The 25,509-nt window shown below is 43.8% G+C and overlaps 1 long non-coding RNA gene across 1 annotated transcript in view; it reads left to right on the top strand.

Annotated features, from left to right (window-relative positions):
• The window catches only part of LOC119299511, a 13,615-nt gene extending 6,771 nt beyond the window's left edge, over positions 1-6,844 (top strand). Inside the window, exon 5 of the long non-coding RNA XR_005146209.1 lies at positions 6,022-6,844. This is a non-coding gene — a long non-coding RNA (uncharacterized LOC119299511). The remainder of the gene's footprint in view (positions 1-6,021) is intronic.
• The last annotated feature ends 18,665 nt before the right edge of the window (positions 6,845-25,509 follow it).

Raw genomic sequence — 25,509 nt, forward strand, 5'->3', positions numbered from 1 at the left:
TTCTCTCCCAACCCACCTCCCGGAAAGAAAGTAAGAAAGCGCCGGAAAATCTCCCCGGGGAGCGCAGAGAAAGGCCAAAAATTATGAGCTCCAAAAGCCTCCAGCCTTTATTATTTCTTTTCCGTTTCTTCTCCTCCTTATCTCCTTTCTATGGCCGCCCTCCCGAGAGCAGCGCCAGCGGCAGCAGCGGCAACAGGACAAACGCGGGATTTTGTAATCTTGCGGGCAGCAGCAGCAGAGGAAAAGGGATCGCGAGCTCGAAGGCCTCGCCTTCACTGCTGGTCTCGCTTCGCGAGCACCCCGCTAATCGCACTGGCGGTAATCAGCGGAGGCGAGAGGGCGGAGAAGCTCGCTCGCGCGCCGCTAATGGAGGAGGCCGAACAGTGGTGGCTGATGGGGCTTGGAGCCTTTGGCTGGATCTAGGTAGCTGGGGCGCATTAGAAAAATGCTTGTTTTTCGAAAGTTGTATTGAATGCAACAGATTCCGAGGATGGGGAGGGGGGTGGTGCCGCAGCATTAAAATTGGATTGACGCGGGCGAGAGGTTCTTCTGCGCCGCTCGCTCGCTCGCTGCTTCCCCGAGTGGTGCTAGCGACTGTAGGTCCCATCACATTTGGCGGATGGGACAGCGATCTTCTACCAGGATTTTTCATCAGTCCGGATTTCTACCGTGTTGCTGCGTTCCTGGATAGCCCACCTGCGAAAATCAGATTGCGCTACAGGGCGCCTCCTCCCGGGACTCTTCGTGTAGTCCGATCTGCCCGGACGGCGCGCACCCGAATAGATGACCTCATGGGTCCATGACAAGTGGACCGCGGGTGCCGCGCGGCCTGGGGTCACCGCATGTGATGGTTTCGGTTACGCGCGCATGCGCCCTCTCATGGGAAAAAAAATTTATGACGTCATAAACATCAGCTTCTTATTAGACCTTTCATATCCATCTGAAAACAAATATACATTGAATTATTACTAGGGGTACAATTCTACGACGATTTTGTCATTTTTTCATGTACTGAAAGCAAGAGTGTCACACTCGATGACATTGGTAGAGAAGACCAACAATAAGGAGCTCTTGACAAAACAGCGTCAGAAATTTCAGGTACAGAACACGGCTTCAGATGTTGCGCGGTTTAGTTTCACTACTCAAGGTGGGCGCAAAAAAATTGGGACATAATATAAAATATGTCCATGGTCCTTAGAGTGGTGAAATTAAACTGAGCACCATCTGAACTCTTGTTCTCTAGCTGAAGCTTCTGATGTTGTTTCGCCAGGAGCTCCTCGTTGTTGGTTTTGACTACTAGTGTCGTCGAATCTAGCACTTTGATGTTTAGTACAAAAAAAGTGACAAAATCGGTGTTAGATTTTATGCCTCAATCATAATCCAACGTATATTGTTTTCATATGGATGTCAAAATATCTCATAAGATCCTGGTGTTCACGACGTCACGAATTCTTTTTCCTGTGCTCCTTCTCAATCTTCTACCAGGATTTCGGTAGGAATTTCAACGGCATTGCTGCATTCCTGGTACTACTACTAGAAAACAATACAAATAACTTGACTAGTACACTAGTTATGGTTGGATGAATCTTACACAATGTCTACCGAGCAGGATTTTTTTTATTTGTTGTTTTTACTAACAAGGCATTTCTAGTTGGAAGGAAAAAAGCCATGTTTGAAAGACAAAAAAAGTTCATAATCTTGTAGATGTTGAACTGTTTCATCTGAAATTCCTGTAAATATCAATAGCAGTTTCATGTTCATTTGAAAAGCCTATACGACTATATGAGACACAACAATTTTGAAGGTTTTCAAATGCTCGAAATACGAAATATTGCCATATTAGAATATGAACTAGGCCTTGCTAGCTACTCGTTGGCTTGGTGGGGCTTCCAATTTTTTCCAATGTTCAACAAATCAAATTCTTTTGTCAAAACATTATGCATTATTCATTGCTTCATAGAAATCAATAACCAAAACACTACCATGTTGTTTTAAATCTGTAGAAAACAGATAACTTGACCACCAGTTATGACAAGATGATGCTAGTAGAAAGCATGGGGCCAATTCACATGTGTTTTTATGCATAATATGATCCTAGATGAGCTAGGAAATGATTAAAAAATCCTATAGTTTTCATGCATAATATGGTGTTACTTTGAATCTTACAGGTGTTTCACAGGAAACAGTTCAATGTCTAACGAACTGAAAGTTTTTTTTCCTGACCATGGCATTTCTAGTCAATAGGAATACGCTATGTGTTGGAAGACAAACTTCTTTCCAGCATCTAGTAGATGTTGAACTGTTTCCTCTGACATTCCTATAAATTTCATGAGTAGTTTCGTATTCCTTTGAAAAACCTATACGAGACTTCGTAGTTTTCAAAGGCTCAAAATATGAAATGCTACCATATTATGAACTAGGTCATGCTACTTACCTATCGGTTGTGTGGGGCTTCCATTTTTTAATGATTAGTGAATCAAAATATTTTATCACAACTGTATAATTCATGCATTCTTCTTTATCGATGACCAATATATGACGCAACCATAGTGGCATGTGATACTTGCTAGTCATTATGGGCCTCATTTGAGACCGAGAGTCATTCTTCAACTTCCATTACAAAATATAGTCAGTCTCTATAAAACATTGCACAAGGGAGAATACAGGTGATACCTCCAGCTGGATGCTCTCATGCTACCAATTCAAAAAGTTCAAACTTAAATGATTCAAAAAATTCCAAGAAAGTTTGTGAATATTTACAACACATGTATCTACGAATGCTAAAAAATTCAGATCCTAATTCAAAGTACACATAGAGAGGCAAATTCAACATGAATAGTGTCAATAAAGACAAAAACATGAATAGTGTAAAAACTACACTATTCACATCTCGATTTATCTTTTTGTTTCTCAATGTGTATATCGAACTTGGATCTGAATTCTTTAGCGGTCATAGACACATGTGTTGTGAACATTCATGTTTTTTTAAAAAAATTGAATAAAGTTCAAATTTTCAAATCCGTATCATGGGAGCATCAAAGTGGTGGCATCACCTGATATTTCCCTCCTGCACAACTCACTCTAAAAGGACCTAAGTGGAACACTGAAGGAGTTTTAGTTTTCAGGAATATTCATATAATATATGGATGTACTAGCAAAAAAATGTGATGTCTTAAACTAGCAGGATGACCCTCGCATTTGCATGGCTAGAATTTTTTTTTGTTTTCTGCTACATTTTTGTTTCCATGTATGCATTATATTATCTTTGAAACATTGTCCATTGTTGTCACAATTTACAGATTTTCCCAAACACAAGTTTTTTAAGATATAGTTTTCCTCGGCATTGGAAATGTTTATAGTTCAATAAACACCTTGGGGAAATATTGTTGGAATTTGGTGGGAAAATCAATTTATATGTGTCACACTGATGCTAATGATATTCATATGTGATAGTTGAACACTAAACGAATTGTCTTTCCATGAATAGTTTTAATCAATTTGTTCAATAATACTTAAAGCTAAACATCGGTGACATGTATTTAATTCTTTTGCAATCTTCATACATTTGTATCATGATGATGATGATGATGATCTTCCTCATTAGCACACTCTTTTATCACGCTTGTCACACAAGTAGAACGATATGTGTGCTCTGTTGTGTGATAAATGTGATAAAAGGGTCTATTGATGAGGCAGGTGATCACATCATCATCATCACGAGATAGATTTATGAAGAGAACATAATATTTAAATACTTGCCATCAATGCTTGGACTTATATTGTTGGTACAGCAACAACCATTCACTAGGGTTGCCTCGAGTATCGTGATTGGAGTTGAGTGTCTTGCGGATATCGCTGAACACCAAATGTCAATTGGGGTGTGTATGTCGGTCTTTACTCCTACAAAGTATGTTGGAGTACCCCGCCTCCTGGGAGCCTTTGCGGGTGACGAAGCCCTCTACGGCGTTCGTTTAGTGCTTGTGTGCCGCAAGCACCTCCCTGGGCTCTTCGTGCCGCCCAATCTAATCGGATGGTGAGCACCCAGACGGATGGCTTTAGGGGTCCATGATGGGTGGACCGCGGGTGCGACCGGCGCCAGCATCATGTGGTGGTTTTGGTAGCGCATGTCGGTGCCCTATCGCTAGGAAAAAGAATCTGTGGCATCGTAAACACCGAAATTTTATCAGATCTTTTGGCATCCATCTGAAAACAATGTACATTGGATTATTACTGGGCCATAAAACTTGACACCATTTTTTGTCAGTTTTTTGTACTGAACGCTAGACTGCTAGACTTGATGATACTGGTTGTCAAGACCAACAATGAAGAGTTCGTGGCAAAGCGACACTAGAAGCTTCAACTAGAGAACAAGGCTTCAGATGGTGCTCAGTTTAATTTCACTACTCAAGGTGGACGCAATTTTTTTGGACAAAATATAAAATATGTATGATGATCTAGATTTATTTGATCTTTTCAAAATATTTCATTGAAAGTACTTCATTCGGTCGAGTAAGATGTATACCCAATAAGTGTATCTCATTTTGTCTCTCATACAAAGCATATGTTTTATTACTTGTATTTGATATTTGTATTATCTAGAACCTTGGAAGATTCAAACAAACTTATCAATAATTATGATGGTAACTTGCATTTGATGTTTAAGAAACATCAAATGCAAGTTACCATCATAATTATTGATAGCTTTGTTTGAATCTTGCAAGGTTCTAGATAATACAAACATCAAATAAAAGTAACAAAACATACGGTTTGTATGAGACACAAAATGAGATACACTAATTCGATATATATCTCACTGGACCAAACGAAGTATTTTCAACGGAATATTTTAGAAAGATCAATTGAATCAAGATCACGGACATATTTTATGTTATGCCCCCAAAAAATTGCGTCCACCTTGAGTAGAAATTAAACTGACCACCATTTGAAGCCTTCTTCTCTAGCTGAAGCTTCTGGCGTTGTTTTGCCAAGAACTCCTCATTGTTGGTCTTGACGACCGGTGTCATCGAGCCTAGCATTCTTGCGTTCAATACAAATAAAGTGACAAAATTGATGTCTGATTTTATGCCCCAAAAGTATTCAACATATATTGTTTTCAGATGGATGTCAAAAGATCTGATAAGATCCCGATGTTTACGACCCCATAGACTATTTTTCGTGCGGTGTGCATCGCTCGCGCCATCCGACCATATGTGTATGCATGGCTCGGCGAGGAGGCCATCCACGCCGTTAGTTTCAAGCTGGCCTCCTGCGACTGGCTCCCTAGGGCTCTCTATGTCATTCGATCTGCCCGGACGGCGCCCATCGGGCGACCTGTCTCGGGGTCCTTGATGGGTGGACTGTGGGAGCGGCCGAGGCGACCATCATGTGGTGATTTGGGTCGTGCCCTTGTGCGCCACCCCACGTGGTGCTCCGCACGCCAGGGGGAGGCCGGCTCACCCTGTCAGCATCTGCGGGTGATAACGCATGCAGCGAGCTATTTCAGACGTGCGAGCCGGGTAGGCACGTGTGCCCATGCCAGATTGTGCATGCATGCACGACATCTCGTGATAGATAGTTTTTCAGTTGATGGGCATCACATGGTAGATCGTTGCTGGGTACGCTGCCTAGAAGCCCCGATGGTCTTTCGTTCGCGTGTGTCGGGTCACCCGCCGGGTGTGCCTGCACGGTCGGGCATGTGATGCATACGCCTATACGTCCGGGCGGCAGGTGGGACACCCTGTTGCACTTTCATTCGTGTGTGTCATCTGCTCCAGTGCGCCGGTTGTGCCCGTGTGTTGGGTCGCCCATGTCCGGGTATCTTATTTGTGTTGTGTCGGTTTGGCCCGTTGTATTATGCATTGATAGATTTGTGGGAGTGTGGGTATTTTCATACATGGGGTGTGCGTTCTTACTCTCTCTCTCTCTCTCTCTCTCTCTCTCTCTCTCTCTCTCTCTCCCCTTTCCACTTGCACAGTTCTCTTTGAGTTGCAGCTAGGGTTTATTCCAATTTTCTTGGTGTAGGGGCTTTGTTTGCCATCGACGTCTACCGATGTGCCGTCCGTTTGACGTTTCAAGCATTGTTCACCGTCGGAGTCCGCCGACGTGTTGTTCTTTCATCGTTCCTACCAAGGTTCATGTTCGCATGCTTATTTTTCTTCATGTTAGCCGTTCTCATCTAATCACATATCACCAGAACTTTTCCTTTTTGCGGTGTCTGTACTTGTTTCTGTTACTTGGCTATTGTTCGAGGTAAGTTCTTTCCTACGATGCTCCTGCTGCCTTCTCTTTCTTTCTGCAGGATTTGTTATGTCTGGTTTGCTTTCTGCCTCTTCTCGTCACTTGTCATCTTTTTTCTTTCATTGTCTTGGTTTTAGGTCCTTTTAGCAGTTGGTGTTTGTCCATTGTGCATCTTCTTGTTTCGGCGTTCTTATGTACTTTTGTTTTGGTTGGGTGTTGGCTATTTGCATGTACTTTTTCTTGTTCTTGTTGTTCATGTTTTTGACAAGCTCGTTCTATATGCACTGTGTCGGGTTATTGTTTAGTGCCCTTTTTTGCACTGCTTGTTCTTTGCATGAACGGATGGTATTAAATAACTTTCAAGTTTGTGGTCAAGGGCCCTGCCTTCTCAGAATCTTCATTCAAGAGTGATTGAAGAGGTTTTGAAGAAATTATCCAGGCCGAGGAATACCAAACACGACTTCGTAAACGCCATCATGGCTCTTTTTGGATGGCGACGACGAGCCGACAGAGGATTTAGGGCACGCAAGTGCGGGGGCATGCACTTTGTGGGCCGTTGATCTGCGCCAAGATTCGCACATATGTTTGTGTATATACTCTTTTTGTGTTGTATAACACTTCATATATGTCTCTAATGTTATGTATAAACCATATCTCTGTTTTTCCGAGAGCCAGATAACTGTTCGTGTGGGGTATATACGGTAAGTCAATCTGCACATATACAAGTCCCAATGAGAGCGATCCATTCAGAGTACAGATAGCTAACTCTTCTTCCTCTGTTCTTCTTCGTTGCTATCTCTCTCTTTCTAGTTCACTCTCATCTTACAAGAAATAGAAAGTAAAATTGGTTATTACCTGAATCTGCTGAAATAGATACGCCGTTGATCTGCGCCAAGATTCGTACATATGTTTGTGTATATACTCTTTTTGTGTTGTATAACACTTCATATATGTCTCTAATGTTATGTATAAACCATATCTCTGTTTTTCCGTGAGCCAGATAACTGTTCGTGTGGGGTATATACGGTAAGTCAATCTGCACATATACAAGTCCCAATGAGAGCGATCCATTCAGAGTACAGATAGCTAGCTCTTCTTCCCCTGTTCTTCTTCGTTGCTATCTCTCTCTTTCTAGTTCACTCTCATCTTACAAGAAATAGAAAGTAAAATTGGTTATTACCAATATGTTGAAATAGATACAAATTATCAGCACTACAAGTGGAGTTCTATCGGAAAGTTGGTCTTAAAGGTTAGTTATATTTGCATATTTCTTCTTGATAACCTTTTGTTGTTGTACCACAGTTGAAATCTATAATATTTCGTCGAATGTCCTCGTTGTTTTTGTGTTTTGCAAACTGATGATCCAATTCGTTTGTTTGGTTTCTTCAATCGATGTATTGGATACATTAACTATGTTTTCTCTCAAATACTATCATTTTAAAAACTTCGATGGAAATAGTACGGTTAGCAGCGATACAATGTATATATGAATTTTTTTTGGGTTCAGTTATTGAGGATGAAACTTAATCTATTTAACTTTTATTTATTATATTTGTTTTACTGCATGAGTCCTAAAATATATTGACTGTATTAACTTGAAATCCTACATAATTGTGTTTGCTGAGACATGCTACGATTCCGATTGTTACATGGGGCATATTATGGTTGCATATGCTGTGATGTATGTAATGTACATAACAAAGCATGTTCTTAAGTTACAGGGAACAAAACGTAATCGATTCAAGTTCTAGTTAGTTGATTTTTTTCACTTCATTACCACTAAAACATGTTTCGTGTATGTGACATGCTACAGTTAGTAGCACTATGTTTATATATATAAGAATTTTGGATTAAGTTACATTCGTCATACTTAATTTTGTTGTCTTAAGTTAAAAGTTCACGTGGATGAAACTTAATATATTAAGCTTGCGATTTAATAATCTGTTTTAGTGCATAAAAAATAGAATATTGCGATTTAATAATCTATATCAATGCATAACAAGTAGAATATGATGCTCTTGCTATCAAGTTATTAGGTTAGAAACTTAATCGATTCGAGTAATACAAGTGTGTAAGCATCATTATATCACGTGTGAAACATTGAAAGTTATTGTTATGCCCATCTATTGTACTTCAGTGAGGTAATAAACATAAAGATTTATTTGTGTACTGTAAGCAACGTATTAAGTAGTAATAATAAACTCAGTAATTATTCTAAAAACTATCAGTGATGTTAGTGTTAATAAGCTATGTGAGTTGTGTTTAAGACAACTTACTAAGTGAATTCATGTTTTCATCTTACATTTTATTAGGTTGTTCAAAGGACATGTCATCTGGATACAGTGATGTTGGGAAAAGAGAAATTTCTGTTGCAGCAACCAAATATCCGAATTGTGTTTTAAAGTCTAAATTTTTATCCCACCACGTCCTTCAATTGATGTTCAAATAGCATCCGAAGGTAAAAAGTATTTATCAACATGACTTATATGCAGTCTTCGGCAATGATGTTATTGACAAGTTTTTTCGTATCAGATGAATTATCTATATGGAACTAACTAGAAAATGAAAATATAGTGCATGCTAATATATTCCAAAAATTCTGATCATAATGCTAATCCAGTACTTATGTTCAACAGATCAGAAGATAAATAAATTATTATTTTGAAGTGTTGTCAGAGTTATAATGATTAACTATTTTGTTATTTAACATTGCTTCTATACTCATTAACATTAAGGCAATTGCAATTTATCAGAACATCGGAAAGAGTCAATTAAAGAGCTTTTCAACAAGTACACATACTCAACTATCATTTAATCTTTCACAATTGCTAACACTCACGCGATACTTATGGGTACAAAGTTTCAATCAGACACAGAGAAAGATAGGGGCTTATAGTTTTGCCTCCCAACCTTTTACCTCGAGGGTAATGTCAACAATAGTACTTTATGAAAACCTACATCCGAGTGGATATATATATATATAGTGTTACTTTTCATCACCCAGGGTGCAGAATAAGTTATTCTTCACCCGAGGTAATCTTACGATCATTTCATAATTAAATTACGTTTCGAATTTAAATAGTTTCATTTCTATTGATTCACTACGTAAAATTTGACATAAGAAAATAAAAATATAGGTCATAAGACAAGAAAATTTGCAGTTTATGTATATTTTAGACTATGTTTTTACGTTTGTAATTTTATATAACATAAAATATTTTTTACGGCGATTATATATTTTCTTACGGTCCATTTTTGCATTGGAAATACGACAAAACTTACAGAAAGTAAAATTACGGTGCATTGATGGTAAAATAGAGGGGGGTGAAGAATAACTATTCATCACCCAGGGTGACGAATAGCGCGACCCTATATATATATATATCCAGATCTCTCCAACACATAGTGCTTGCCAAAGGAAAAAGTGTAAAAAGAAAAGGTGATGATCACCATGACTCTTGTACTTTGTTGGAAAAGGCAGTGCGTAGGAGGTGCTTAGGCACTCCTAGGCTCTAGGCAATGGCCAAACGCCTCGCCTAGGGCATAAATGGAGGTCTAGGCAGGGCAAGCAAGGAATTGCCTACCCAAGCAAGAAATCATGCCACATAGTGCACTGATATGCCAAACGGGTTATATTTCAATGGTAGTAGATGGTAATTAACTTATTTATCTGCCCTAAACTAATATCAAAACCCATATAATAATCACAAATACACTACGAGTAAAAAATATATTACAGCCTAGGCCACACCTAGGGCACTTAGGCACCGCCTAGGCACTAGGCGATGGCCGACCGCCTCGCTTACGCCTACCGCTTTTTCCAACCTTGCTCTTGTATAAGGGTATAAGATAAAAGTAAAAGATAGACCATTCACAGAGGGAAGTAGAGGTTGTCATGCGCTTTTATGGTTGGATGCACAAAATCTTAATGCAAAAGAACGTCACTTTATATTGCCGCTTGTGATAAGGACATTTATTATGCAGTCCATCACTTTTATTTCTTCCATATCACAAGTTCGTATAAATCTTATTTTCTTCATACTGATAGATCATGCATATTTAGAGAGCAATTTTTATTGCTTGTACCGATGACAACTTACTTGAAGGATCTTACTCAATCCATAGGTAGGTATGGTGGACTCTCATGGCAAAACTGGTTTAAGGGATGTTTGGAAGCACAAGTAGTATCTCTACTTGTTGCAAAGAATTTGGCTAGCATGAGAGGGAAAGGCAAGCTCAACATGTTGGATGATCCAAGATAATATAACTTCAATTCGGATGTAAGAAAACATAACCCATTATGTTGTGTTCCTTGTCCAACATCAACTTTTTAGCATGTCATATTTTAACGAGTGCTCACGATTATAAAAGACGTCCAAGATAGTATATTTATATGTGAAGCATCTCTTTCTTTATTACTTCCTATTAATTGCAACAATGACCAAAACTATGTTTGTCAACTTACAACAACTTTTATTCATCATACTCTTTATATGTGAAGTCATTACTCTCCATAAGATCATTATACTATCTTTTTATTCTTTCTTTAATTCCCTCAAGATCATAGCAAGATAGCAAAGCTCTCAAATCAAAACTACTCTTTATTATATATAACTCAAGGACTCGATTACATAGATAGAGATCAAAACAAAACTCAAAGATAGATCATATTAAAAATTTTATTCTTCTAGATCAAGATATAACCAAAAGGATCGAACTAAGAAAAACGATAAAGGTAAAGGTATGATGGTGATACGATACCGGGGCACCTCCCCCAAGCTTGGCAGTTGCCAAGGGGAGTGCCCATACTCATGTATTTATGTCTCTTTCTTTGAAGGTGGTGACGTAGTAGGCTTGTCATCCATCTTCCAAGGCACAGGCTCACGATCTATACCAATATAAAAAGACCCAAAGGGGAAGATCCAACTGATCTCGACCATCGAACTAAGTCAATCCAATGACCTAGATTGCTCCAATGGTGAGCGTTCAACATGTTTAATGTGCAATTAATATCATACCAAATATTGTACTAATCATAAAATTAACACAAATAATAGCATACCTAATATCCACATGCAATTAATATATTGCCTAAACATTAATGTGTGTTGCACGTGGGCATTTACTAGTCATAGAAAGATGAGCGAGTCTCTGGGATCCTCAAATCTGTAGCCAAACTCATCCTCTTAAATTTGTATTCATACTCACATTTTTGGTTTTGCAGGTCATAGATCTGGGCTTGGAGATGCTCGATTTTCTCATGAAGCTTGAAGATGGCCTCCTCAATGTTCTTGGCATCCAGCTTGTGATTTTTGGTGAATTCCGCGATCATCATGTGATTGGCGTTGAGTCCACGTTCCACCATCCCTTGGCACTTGAAAACTTGCTGCTCCATTGCTTAGAGTCTTGTCTCCATGCTCCCGGTCCTCTTTGGCCCCTCAACATCGCGGATGTACAGCACCCCCTCACGCATCTCAATGGCTTGAGGGTGTCGTAGCACCTCCGCAAGGTAGGGGTTGATGACCTTCTACAAAAACTTGTCATTGGGGCACTTGGAGACATCATGGTGATCTAGATCTGGCAAAAAAACATCTCAAAACAAAAACAGGAGATATTGTCGTGATATGATGGTCAAAACATTAGGGAGATTATATAATGAATTTTTACCGACCAAAAGAAGTATTGTGCAAGAAAACGGAGTCCGGAGGGCACACGAGGTGGCCACAAGGACGGAGGGCGTGCCCTCCACCCTTGTGGTGGCCTCGTGTCTCCTTAGGACAGCTTTTAATTTTCCTAATTTTTTAAATATTCCAAAACGAAGAAAAATTATCATTGGAAACGTTTTGGAGTCGATTTACTTACCATGCCACATACCTATTACTTTTCGTAGTCTGAAACATTCTGGAAAGTATCCCTTATGTACTCCTCCGGTGTTATGGTATTAATTATATTGGTCTCAACATTTATGGGAGTACCTGGGATATAATGTTTAATTCTTTGACTGTTTACCACCTTCGGATTTGTGCCTTCGGTGTTGTTGATTTTTATGGCACCGGAACGATAGACCTCCTTGATAATGTAAGGACCTTCCCATTCAGAGAGAAGTTTTCCTGCAAAAAATCTTAAACGAGAGTTGTATAGCAAAACATGATCACCTATATTAAACTCAAGATTTTGTATCCTTTTGTCATGCCATCTTTTAACTTTTTCTTTAAACAACTTGGCATTCTCACAGGCTTGGGTTCTCCATTCATCAGGTGAGCTAATGTCAAATAACCTCTTCTCACCGGCAAGTTTGAAATCATAATTAAGCTCTTTAATAGCCCAATATGCCTTATGTTCTAATTCAAGAGGTAAGTGGCATGCTTTTCCATAAACCATTTTATATGGGGACATACCCATAGGATTCTTATAAGCAATTCTATATGCCCAAAATGCATCATCAAGTTTCTTATACCAATTCTTTCTAGATCTATTAACAGTCTTTTGCAAAATTAATTTAATCTCTCTATTGCTCAATTCTACTTGACCACTAGACCGAGGATGATATGGAGATGCAATTCTATGGTTGAGATCATATTTAGCAAGCATTTTACGGAAATCACCATGAATAAAATGTGAACCACCACGAGTCATTAAATATCTAGGGACTCCAGACCTCAGAAAAATAACTTCTTTAAGCATCTTAATAGAAGTGTTATGATCGGCACTACTAGTTGGAATAGCTTCTACCCACTTAGTAACATAATCAACAACAACTAAAATATGTGTATACCCATTAGAGGAAGGAAAATGTCCCATATAATCAAAGCCCGAAACATCAAATGGTTCAATAACAAGTGAATAATTCATAGGCATTTCCTGATGTCTACTAATATTACCAATTCTTTGACATTCATCACAAGACAAGACAAACTTACGAGCATCCTTGAAGAGAGTAGGCTAATAAAAACAAGATTGTAATACCTTATGTGCAGTTCTATCTCCAGCGTGGTGTCCTCCGTAAGAATCGGAGTGGCACTTGCGTAGGATCTGTCCCCGTTCATGCTCAGGTACACAATGTCTAATAACACCATCTAATCCTTCTTTATAAAGGTGTGGGTCTGTTGGGGAACGTAGTATTTCAAAAAATTTACCTACGATCACGCAAGATCTATCTAGGAGAAGCATAGCAACGTGTGGGGAGAGTGTGTCCATGTACCCTCGTAGACCGAAAGCGGAAGCGTTAAGTAACGCGGTTGATGTAATCGAACGTCTTCGCGATCCAACCGATCAAGTACCGAACGCACGGCACCTCCATGATCTGCACACGTTTAGCTCGGTGACGTCCCCCGAACTCTAGATCCAGCTGAGGCTGAGGGAGAGTTTCGTCAGCACGATGGCGTGTTGACGGCGATGATGAAGTTACCGACGCAGGGCTTCGCCTAAGCACTACGACAATATGACCGAGGTGGAAATCTATGGACACCGCACACGGCTAAGAGATCAACTTGTGTGTCTATGGGGTGCCCCCTCCCCCATATATAAAGGAGTGGAGGAGGAGGCCGGCCGGCCTCATAGGGCGCGCCCCAAGGGGGGAATCCTACTCCTACTAGGAGTAGGTTCCCCCCTTTCCTAGTCCAACTAGGAGGGGGGAGGAAAGGGAAGAGGGGAAGAAGGAAAGGGGGGCCGGCCCCCTCCCCAATTCGGATTGGGCTTGGGGGGCGCGCCTCTCCTCTTGGCTGCCTCCTCCCTCTTCCAATAAAGCCCATGAAGGCCCATTAACCCCCGGGGGGTTCCGGTAACCCCCCGGTACTCCGGAAAATGCCTGAACTTATCTGAAACCTTTCCGGTGTCTAAACATAACCTTCCAATATATTAATGTTCATGTCTCGACCATTTCGAGACTCCTCGTCATGTCCGTGATCACATATGGGACTCCGAACAATCTTTGGTACATCAAATCACATAACTCACAATACATATCGTCATTGAACGTTAAGCGTGCGGACCCTACGGGTTCAAGAACTATGTAGACATGACCGAGACTCATCTCTAGTCAATAACCAATAGCGGAACCTAGATGCTCATATTGGTTCCTACATTTTCTACGAAGATTGAGGGAGTCTTGGATTAGGGGGTCTCCGGATAGCCGGACTATATCCTTTGGCCGGACTATTGGACTATGAAGATACAAGATTGAATACTTCGTCCTATGTCCGGATGGGACTTTCCTTGGCGTGGAAGGCAAGCTTGGCAATACGGATATGTAGATCTCCTCCCTTGTAACCGACTATGTGTAACCCTAGCCCCTCCGATGTCTATATAAACCGGAGGATTTAGTCTGTAGGACAAGATACAATCATACCATAGGCTAGCTTCTAGGGTTTAACCTCTATGATCTCGTGGTAGATCAACTCTTGTAATACTCATATCATCAAGAACAATCAAGTGGGACGTAGGGTATTACCTCCATCAAGAGGGCCTGAACTTGGATAAACATTGTGTCCCCTGCCTCCTGTTACCATCCGCCTTAGACGCACAGTTCGGGACCCCCTACCCAAGATCCGCCGGTTTTGACACCGACATTGGTGCTTTCATTGAGAGTTCCATTATGCCGTCACCATAAGGCTCGATGACCCCTTCGATCATTGGTAATGATGCGGTCCAGGGTGAGGTTTTTCTCCCCATACAGATCTTCGTATTCGGCGGCTTCGCACTGTGGGCCAATACGCTTGGCCATCTGGAGCAAATCTAGAGCTACGCCCCTGGCCATCAGGTCAGGTTCGAAAACTTAAACTACACTGCCGACATCTGCGGAGACTTGATCTCGATGAATTCGAGCCCTTGTCAGGTGCGCCGCACAGTCACGACGAGCATGACGTAACTCTGTCGTCGGACAATATTCGGGAGATCGCATCTGCAACTACTCCCGCCGTCAATCCGGAGCAAATCGCGCCATCCGAGAGCAGAGGGATAGACCTCGCCATGGAGACCGCACTCTCAGTGGCGATAGAGCCGGATACTGACTTCACCCCTTACGAGAGATGTGTCACCGAACCACTGGATTCATCTCCGGCCATGGACTCCGAGCCGCTTGCATCCGTGCCCATCGAATCCGACTTGGCGCCGATCATGGAGTTCACCTCCACGGATATCTTCCAGCACTCGCCTTTCAGCGATGTGCTAAATTCATTAAGGTCTCTCTCCTTGTCAGGAGAACCTTGGCCGAACTATGTCCGGCTAGAATGGGATGCGGACGGCGAAGAAATTCGTTGCCCACGCACCACCCACTTGGTAGCCACTGTCGACGATTTAACCGACATGCTCGACTTTGACTCTGAAGACATCTACGGTATGGACGACGATGCAGGAGACGAACAGGAACCACCGCCCACAGGGCGCTGGACCGCCACCTCATCACATGAAATATACATGGTGGATACACCCAAAGAAGGCAATGGCGAAGAGACAGCGGAGGACGACCCCTCCAAGAAGCAACTCAAGCGCCGATGTCAGCGGCACCGCTCTAAGTCCCGCCATAGCAAAAACAGCGATAACAGCGCAAGAGAAAATAACACTCCAGTCGACTCTAGAGGAAACGACGACCACATCGCCCCGGTGGTAGAGCATGATGAAGCTGCAAGCGGCGAACATAATACGGATCCGACATCCGAACACGGCGATGCCAAGGATAAACCTCATCAAACCACCTCTAGGGAGGAAAATAGTCCGGACGAAGATGCACACATCATCCTGGAAACGCACTTCGAGCAAGAGAAACTACGCAGAAGGCTTATTGCCACAGCGAGGAGTCTGAAGAAGCAGAAGCAAAGGCTTAAGGCCGCACAAAATACGCTCAACAGCAGGTGGAACAAAGTGCTCGACAACGAAGAACAGTATGGTGGAAGTTACCACACAAAGAGATATCCAAACCGCAGGCTACTACTTGAATTCGACGATGAGGCCTTAGAGCCCACACAACCGAAGAATGAAACGGCCAACCAACCGGATCAACCACCTCGTGACCGCGATAGAGCGACTAACAAGGTCGCACATAAGTCAACACACAATCTACATGAGGACTTGTGCCAAAAATCCGGTACGACCAGATCCATCTATGGATCCAGGAAAAGCGCTTCGGCATAAAATCAAAACCGAATACTACAACCGTCCGAACACCATGGTACATCCAAATACAGGGGTGCCGCACACACCTTATGTTTCACCGATGAGGTGCTGGACCACGAATTCCTAGAAGGATTCAAACCAGTGAACATAGAGGCGTACGACGGGACCACAGCCCCTGGTGTCTGGATTGAGGACTTTATCCTCCATATCCATATGGCTCACGAAGACGATCTCCATGCCATTAAATACTTGCCCCTCAAGCTTAAAGGACCAGCTCGACACTGGCTAAAAAGCCTCCCCGAAAACTCAATTGGAAGTTGGGAGGAGCTCGAGGACGCTTTTCGGGCTAATTTTCAAGGGACCTATGTCTGACCTCCGGATGCAGACGATTTAAGTCATACAATTCAACAGCCCGGAGAGTCAGCCCGAAAGCTTTGGAACAAGTTTCTCACTATGAAGAACCAAATCGTCGACTGTCCGGACGCTGAAGCCTTAGCAGCTTTCAAACACAGCGTCCGAGATGAATGGCTCGCCAGACACCTCGGCCAAGAAAAACCGAGAACAATGGCAGCCCTGACAAGCCTCATGACCCGCTTTTGCGCGGGCGAATATAGCTGGTTAGCCCGTAGTAGCACCAGCGACCCAAGCACATCCGAAGTCAGGGATGGCAATGGAAAACCACGACGCAATAAAAACAAGCGTCAAAATAAAGAAGATAGCCCAAATAATATGGCGGTAAACGCCGGATTCAGGGGCTCTCGACCTGGTCAGCGGAAAAAGCCTTTCAAAGGCAGCAGAGAGGGACCGTCTGGACTAAACATGATTTTTGACAAACTATGTCAGATTCATGGCATGCCTGATAAACCTGCAAATTACACCCACAGAGAATGCTGGGTCTTCAAGCAGGCCGGTAAGCTAAACGCCGAACACAAGGGGGGAGACACCAAGGGAAGACAAGTGTGAACCTTGCCAGCAAAGCACTGGAGGACAGAAAAAATTCCCACCAGAGGTTAAAATAGTAAACATGATCCATGTGACGAAGAGGAGAAGCAAACATGCACTCCGAGACACACGGGCCATAGAGCCCGTCACCCCTATGTCCAACCCCTGGTTGGCCTACTCGATCACTTTCGATCGCGGGGACCACACGACAAGCATCCGGCACGGAGGATTGGCTGCCTTGGTGTTAGACCAAATAATACATGGATACCATCTCACACGAGTCCTCATGGATGGCGGCAGTAGTCTAAATCCGATATATCAGGACACAGTCCGGAAAATGGGGATAGACCCAACACAAATAAGCCACAGTAATACTGCCTTCAAGGGAGTAATACCAGGCTCAGAGGCCTGCTGTATGGGCTCTCTAGTACTAGAGGTTGTATTCGGCTCTCCCGACAACTTCCGAAGCGAAAGGTTAACTTTCTACCTCGCTCCATTTCGAAGTGGCTATCAAGCACTACTCGGAAGAGCGGCTTTCGCTCGTTTTAATACAATACCGCATTACGCTTCTCTCAAGCTTAAGATGCCCGGTCCACGGGGCACCATCACATTTATGGAAACACGGAGCGTTCTCTACACGCAGAAGAATGTGTGGCGGCTTTAATAGCCGAACACAAGACGACCTCACCAACTAAAAAAACGACAGGTCATCAAGACCACGGACACGGTTAGACGAGTCCGGCGCATCACCACATAGACATGAGATTGGTTTGATGGTCAAACCCTCATAGACGGTACCAGGGGCTTCCCGCGTGTAATCAGGGCTAGTCCGGCTCAAACTTGACTTATCTTGAATTTTCATGGTTTATTGATAATAACCAATTTTCTGGCATGACAACTTTCACCTAAGTTCTTCTCTTTTACAGATGACAATCGTGCTACACCCGTCCAGGACACGGCACAACGGAGACACAGGCACAGACGTGCAGCAGGGACCCGCTCAAAGGTTTTTTTCAGATTAAGACCCTGCGTAAACCTTTTTTACTATCTCTTGTTACTCACATCCTCCGGATACTCAATACAACCGAGAAGGATGCTGACCTTATTGGCATGTGGCCATGTCAGGATACTGCACGTACCTAGACACTTGGGGTTTATTACTAAGGGCATTGTTCAGCCCAGCATATGTTATGAAGACCGAATACCTTAGGGAGTGTTCGGCATCGCGAGTTTGGCCCTATATGCATCAGCTCCGAATCATGTCTTTGTCAAAATGTTGGGTTTGCCCGGCTCCCATGTTTTGGTACCTTACGTTCTGCTATATCGGCTAAGGTAGCACTGGGAGAACTACTATGATTGTGCCCTGGTTCATCCGGATGAGCACCTCAGTAGAGAAAGCCGAAAACTGATTGTCATGATAAAGCGCAAGAGTGGTCAACCACTCGATGACTTAACGGAATCTTCGGGATTCCTCCGCATTAACGAAGGGCCGTTTCCCGGTCATGTACGTACGCGCCCCGTATTCGGACGAGCGCAGAAGTACCAGGGGCTATATAGTAGTCCCACCGTCAAACTCCTATGGCTAAGTGAAAGTGTTAAAGCAATATAGTCCGATTGCCTCGTTCGCTGCGCTACCACCTCCTTCATGGACCAAGACATTGGATAAAGTGTGAACAAGTGTTTTTTGCGAACACCCCCGCATTATATGCGTGGGGGCGGAAGCCGACGACTGCAAACTTTCAGGTTATATACATATATACATAAATGGCCGCACATGAGGCATCATAATACTTTCAGACAAAAGTATAAACACAACCTTTATAATTCAATAAAACATTGCTTTTACAATGGGAATACATGTCACTAGAACATAATATTCTCCGAGCACTGAGCCTCTATCGAACAAGCGCCTTCAAGGACCTCTTCAAAGTAGTGATCGGCAGCCACTCGGCCCACGGCCGAACCCTGTGTTGCAATAGTGATGGCCTCCATCTCTGTCCAGTATGTTTTGACATGGGCAAATGCCATCCGCGCACCCTCTATACACGCCGACCTCTTCATAGCGTCGATGTGCGGCACAACACCAAGGAATTGTTGCACTAAACTAAAGTAGTTATTCGGCCTTGGCCCTCCCGGCCAAAGATGATCCACAACAGATCTCATGGCAAGTCCGGACAACCTATGGAGCTCGGCCCACTCGGCCATTCACTCTTTCAACAGCAGCGGACGCACTGGAGCATGGAATTGTGACCAGAATAGCTTTTCCACTTCATGATCTTTTTGATCCTTGAAGTACTCGGCTGCATCAGCAGCACTTACTGCCAAATCCACGTAGGCGTCCGCAGAACTCCATAGTTGATCAAGAGGAGCATACTTCGGATCTCCGAACTTATTCCGCAACAAGAAGGGCTTCCCAGCCACGATATCCGCAGCTTGACGCAGCACCTCCTTCGCCGCTCTGATTTTGGAGCAGGCTTCTTTGGCTGCTACCATGGCCTTCTCCAGGTCCGTCGCCTTTGCTCAGCTTTCTTTTTCAAGAAGCTGGTAACGGTCAGCGGCATCCTTCAACTCAACGTCCATCTTGGCTATTCTTTCCTTGCTCTGGAGATGCGCTGCATGTTCGGCCCTCAGCTCTCCGACCGCCTTTAGGGCGACCGCATCGCTATTCCTTGCTTGTTCCTTGGCTCGGGCAAGCTCCACTCGAAGGGACTCCATGGTGGTAGCTCGATCTGCAGTCACAACATATTAAAGATACTGGCATCATGCTCCTCTTACTATGTGTTGATCACCGGAGAAATCACTTACCCTGTGCCTCGTCAAGCCGCTTGTTGACAAGCACGATGTCGGCATCTGCCGCATCAAGTTGCCGCTTTAGCTCGACAAACCCATCAGTCCGGCTAGCCACCGGAGCTTCAGCCACCTGCACATAAAAGCAGTCTGGTTATTACCTGGGACTATGATCCTCTGTTCGCCGCCGTTTTCAATGGCAACCAGAGTCTCAGGGGCTACTATCAGCATAGGGCACACCTAACGTGTGCAGTACTGTCAAAAACATACACTGTTTCACGTACCTCAAAGCCTTTCAGCAGACTGATAAAAGCTTCATGCAATCCGCTTTCAGCGGATGAAATCCTTTCAATTACCGTACCCATTAGCGTATGATGCGCTTCTGAGATGGTCGCTTTCTCCAGAAGATCCTTCAGTGCGTCCGACCGCATACTGTACGGTTCCAGACTCTTTCTATTGCTCTCTTTAAGAGCCGAATACTGAGGACTCTGGGTGGCCAAAGGATTACCCTCTGGCCTTGGCGGATCAGGAGAAACCCTCTGCGACGACACTTCAGGGTCGCCCGCCTCATGAGGTGGGGTGGCAGGCGGAGGTGTTTCACTCTCCATCATCTCCGGAAGAAGATCCCCCAAAGACAAACTCTGTCGAGAAGGGCTACGATCCGAACTACAAGATATAAGCTCCGGTTAGTGTCTTCAGAAGTAAGGTAGGATATTTTCACTATTAAGTACTTTTTGATTACTTACAGCTCGGTAGAGGGCTGATCCCCTTGCGGGTGTTGTGTGGCAAGAGTGCCCTCCGAGGCAGGACCCTCTGGCGAAGATCTCTTCCCCCGTTTGGAAACCATTGTTTCCGGGTCTTCAGAGGTAGTCCTCTTCCTTCCTTGGGGAGAGGGAATTTCAGATCCTTCTCCCTGGGCACCCTCCTTCGCGGAGGCGCCGATTCCCCCAGTTTGGATGGATAATGAGTGAGGTCTGCTTTCAGCCTCTTTATTCCCCCCTTCATCTTCCCCTGAGGGCGCCTGATAAGGCGCCGGCTCGAGCATCCTGGCCAGTACTGGGTTTGCTGCGCCCTCAGGAAGGGGGGCCGGACACCTGATCATCTTCGCCTTTGTTACCCAATCCTGGTCGAAGAATGACTTTTCAGAATGATGATATGATAAATAAGAGGAATAGTGTGTTCGGCCGCGGGATTACTTACTTGGGTATCCGAGCGATTACAGCTCAGACCCGCATCCTTGGTGGTGCCCGGACACTTTATTTGTGGTCCGAAGAACAACTTGTACATCTCCTCGAGCGTCATGCCGAGGAAGTGCTGAATGATTCGCGGTCCCTCCGGGTTGAACTCCCACATACGGAGGGGTCTACGTTTGCAAGGCGGGACCTGGCGAACTAGCATGACCTGCATCACCATGACCAGGTTGACGTCTCTCTCAAGGAGATCTCTGATGCGACTCTGCAATATCAGCACATCATTTGCTGGCCCCCAGTTCAGCCCCTTGGTGACCCATGACGTCAGTTATGGTGGGGGGCCCGCGCGAAAGGCAGGGGTGGCTACCCACTTGGTACTTCAGGGAGTGGTGATATAGAACCACTCCCGCTGCCACAAACTGGACACCTCTGGAAAGGAACCCTCTGGCCATGGAGCATTAGCGCTTTTGCTTATTATAGCACCTCCGCACTCTGCGTGTCGCCCCTCGATCATCTTCGGCTGTACATTGAAGGTCTTGAGCCATAGGCCGAAGTGTGGGGTAATGCGGAGGAAGGCCTCGCACACGACGATGAACAACGTGATATGAAGGAGGGAATCCGGGGCCAGATCATGGAAATCCAGCCCATAATAGAACATGAGCCCCCTAACAAAGGGGTCGAGAGCGAGGCCTAGCCCTCGGAGGAAGTGAGAGATGAACATAACACTCTCGTTGGATTCGGAAGTGGGGATGACCTGCCCTTGGGCGGGCAGCCTGTGCGATATTTCGGCGGTCAGATACCTGGCCTCTCTTAGCTTCTTGATGTCCTCCTCTGTGATAGAGGAAGGCATCCACCAACCTTGGAGGTTGGATTCGGACATGGTTGAAGGTCCGAAGCACCTGACCTGAGCCTTGGGTGTTGGAACTCGAGGCCTGGGAAGGATTCGATTGAGCACGAGAGGAAAAAAGGGACAGGCCTTGGCCTCTTTATAAAGGGGGTGAATATCAAGCGTCCTCCTCGCGGCCGTTTTGGACTTGCCTAAAATCGAGGAGTCATACCAACGGGCACAAGTGGGTTACCCACATCCATATTGATGAGAATCCTGTAATAAGGGGGACACGATCTCTGCTTCGACAAGACGTGTCGAAGAAACCACCTCGCAATATGTGCAGTGCTGGTTGGGAAAAACGGTTCGGATAATGACCGGGCCATGACGTGACGTTGTACTGTAAAAACGCGTCAGCAGATTAGATTTGTGGAAATATTATTCTATCTACGGTGGTATGTGGAAATTATTTTGCAGGGCAGGACACTATCCTTGGGTCCAAAATCTTCTATGGAGTATTCGGAGGAGGAACCCGCCTTGCAATGCCGAAGACAAAACTGCACTTCGGCATCATCGTCATTGAAGCCTGGTTCAGGGGCTACTGAGGGAGTCCTGGATTAGGGGGTCTCCGGACAGCCGGACTATTGGACTATGAAGATACAAGATTGAAGACTTCGTCCCGTGTCCGGATGGGACTTTCCTTGGCGTGGAAGGCAAGCTTGGCAATACGGATATGTAGATCTCCTCCCTTGTAACCGACTCTGTGTAAACCTAGCCCCCTCTGGTGTCTATATAAACCAGAGGGTTTAGTCCGTAGGACAAGATACAATCATACCATATGCAAGCTTCTAGGGTTTAACCTCTACGATCCCGTGGTAGATCAACTCTTGTAATACTCATATCATCAAGAACAATCAAGCAGGACGTAGGGTATTACCTCCATCAAGAGGGCCCGAACCTGGGTAAACATTGTATCCCCTGCCTCCTATTACCATCCGCCTTAGACACACAGTTCAGGACCCCCTACCCGAGATCCGCCGGTTTTGACACCGACAAAGATCTTTATCGGTCAAACCGCATGACAACATACCTTGTTCCCTTTGTCATCAGTATGTTACTTGCCCGAGATTCAATCATCGGTATCATTATACCTAGTTCAATCTCGTTACCGGCAAGTCTCTTTACTCGTTCTGTAATGCAACATCCTGCAACTAACTCATTAGTCACATTGCTTGCAAGGCTTATGGTGATGTGCATTACCGAGAGGGCCCAGAGATACCTCTTTGACAATCGAAGTGACAAATCCTAATCTCGATCTATGTCAATGCAACAAACACCATCGGAGACACCTCTAGAGAATCTTTATAATCACCCAGTTACGTTGTGACGTTTGATAGCACACAAAGTGTTCCTCCGGTATTCGGGAGTTACATAATCTCATAGTCATAGGAACATGTATAAGTTATGAAGAAAGCAATAGCAATAAACTAAACGATCAAAGTGCTAAGCTAACGGATGGGTCATGTCAATCACATCATTCTCTAATGATGTGATCCCGTTCATCAAATGACAACTCATGTCTATGGCTAGGAAACTTAACCATCTTTGATTAACGAGCTATTCAAGTAGAGGCATACTAGTGACACTCTGTTTGTCTATGTATTCACACATGTATTAAGTTTCCAGTTAATACAATTCTAGCATGAATAATAAACATTTATCATGATATAAGGAAATATAAATAACAACTTTATTATTGCCTCTAGGGCATATTTCCTTCAGTCTCCCACTTGCACTAGAGTCAATAATCTAGATTACATTGTAATGATTCTAACACCCATGGAGTCTTGGTGCCGATCATGTTTTGCTCGTGACAGAGGCTTAGTCAACGGGCCTGCAACATCCAGATCTGTATGTATCTTGCAAATCTCTATGTCTCCCTCCTTGACTTGATCGCGAATGGAATTGAAGCGTCTCTTGATGTCCTTGGTTCTCTTGTGAAATCTGGATTCCTTTGCCAAGGCAATTGCACCAGTATTGTCACAAAAGATTTTCATTGGACCCGATTGATGTGTACTACACAACCTTCTTATTGTAGACATTGTTGGGCCTCCAAGTGCAGAGGTTTGTAGGACAGTAGCAAATTTCCCTCAAGTGGATGACCTAAGGTTTATCAATCCGTGGGAGGCGTAGGATAAAGATGGTCTCTCTCAAGCAAACCTGCAACCAAATAACAAAGAGTCTCTTGTGTCCCCAACACACCCAATACAATGGTAAATTGTATAGGTGCACTAGTTCGGCGAAGAGATGGTAATACAAGTGCAATATGGATGGTAGATATAGGTTTTTGTAATCTGAAAATATAAAAACAGCAAGGTAAGCAATGATAAAAGTGAGCGTAAACAGTATTGCAATGCTAGGAAACAAGGCCTAGGGTTCATACTTTCACTAGTGCAAGTTCTCCCAACAATAATAACATAATTGGATCATATAACTATCCCTCAACATGCAACAAAGAGTCACTCCAAAGTCACTAATAGCGGAGAACAAACGAAGAGATTATTGTAGGGTACGAAACCACCTCAAGGTTATTCATTCTGATCGATCTATTCAAGAGTCCGTAGTAAAATAACACGAAGCTATTCTTTCCGTTCAATCTATCCTAGAGTTCGTACTAGAATAACACCTTGATACACAAATCAACCAAAACCCTAATGTCACCTAGATACTCCAATGTCACCTCAAGTATCCGTGGGGATGATTATACGATATTCATCACACAATCTCAGATTCATCTATTCAACCAACACAAAGAACTTCAAAGAGTGCCCCAAAGTTTCTATCAGAGAGTCAAGACGAAAAGTGTGCCAACCCCTATGCATAAGTTCGCGAGGTCACGGAACTCGCAAGTTGATCACCAAAACATACATCAAATGGATCACGTGATATCCCATTGTCACCACAGATAAGCACATGCACTACATACATCAAGTGTTCTCAAATCCTTAAAGACTCAATCTGATAAGATAACTTCAAAGGGAAAACTCAATTCATTACAAGACAGTAGTGGGGGAGAAACATCATAAGATCCAACTATAATAGCAAAGCTAGCGATACATCAAGATTGTTCCGGGTCAAGAACACGAGAGAGAGAGAGATCAAACACATAGCTACTAGTACATACCCTCAGCCCCGAGGGTGAACTACTCCCTCCTCGTCATGGAGAGCGCCAGGATGATGAAGATGGCCATCAGAGAGGGATTTCCCCCTCCAGCAGGGTGCCGATAACAGGTCTAGATTGGTTTTTCGTGGCTACAGAGGCTTGGGGCGGCGGAACTCCCGATCTAGGTTATTTTCTGGAGGTTTCTGTATTTATAGGAATTTTTGGCATAGGTCTCATGTCAAGAAGGTGCCCGA

Source organism: Triticum dicoccoides, chromosome 5A, assembly GCF_002162155.2.
Source record: "Triticum dicoccoides isolate Atlit2015 ecotype Zavitan chromosome 5A, WEW_v2.0, whole genome shotgun sequence".
NCBI classification, from domain to species: Eukaryota; Viridiplantae; Streptophyta; class Magnoliopsida; order Poales; family Poaceae; genus Triticum; species Triticum dicoccoides.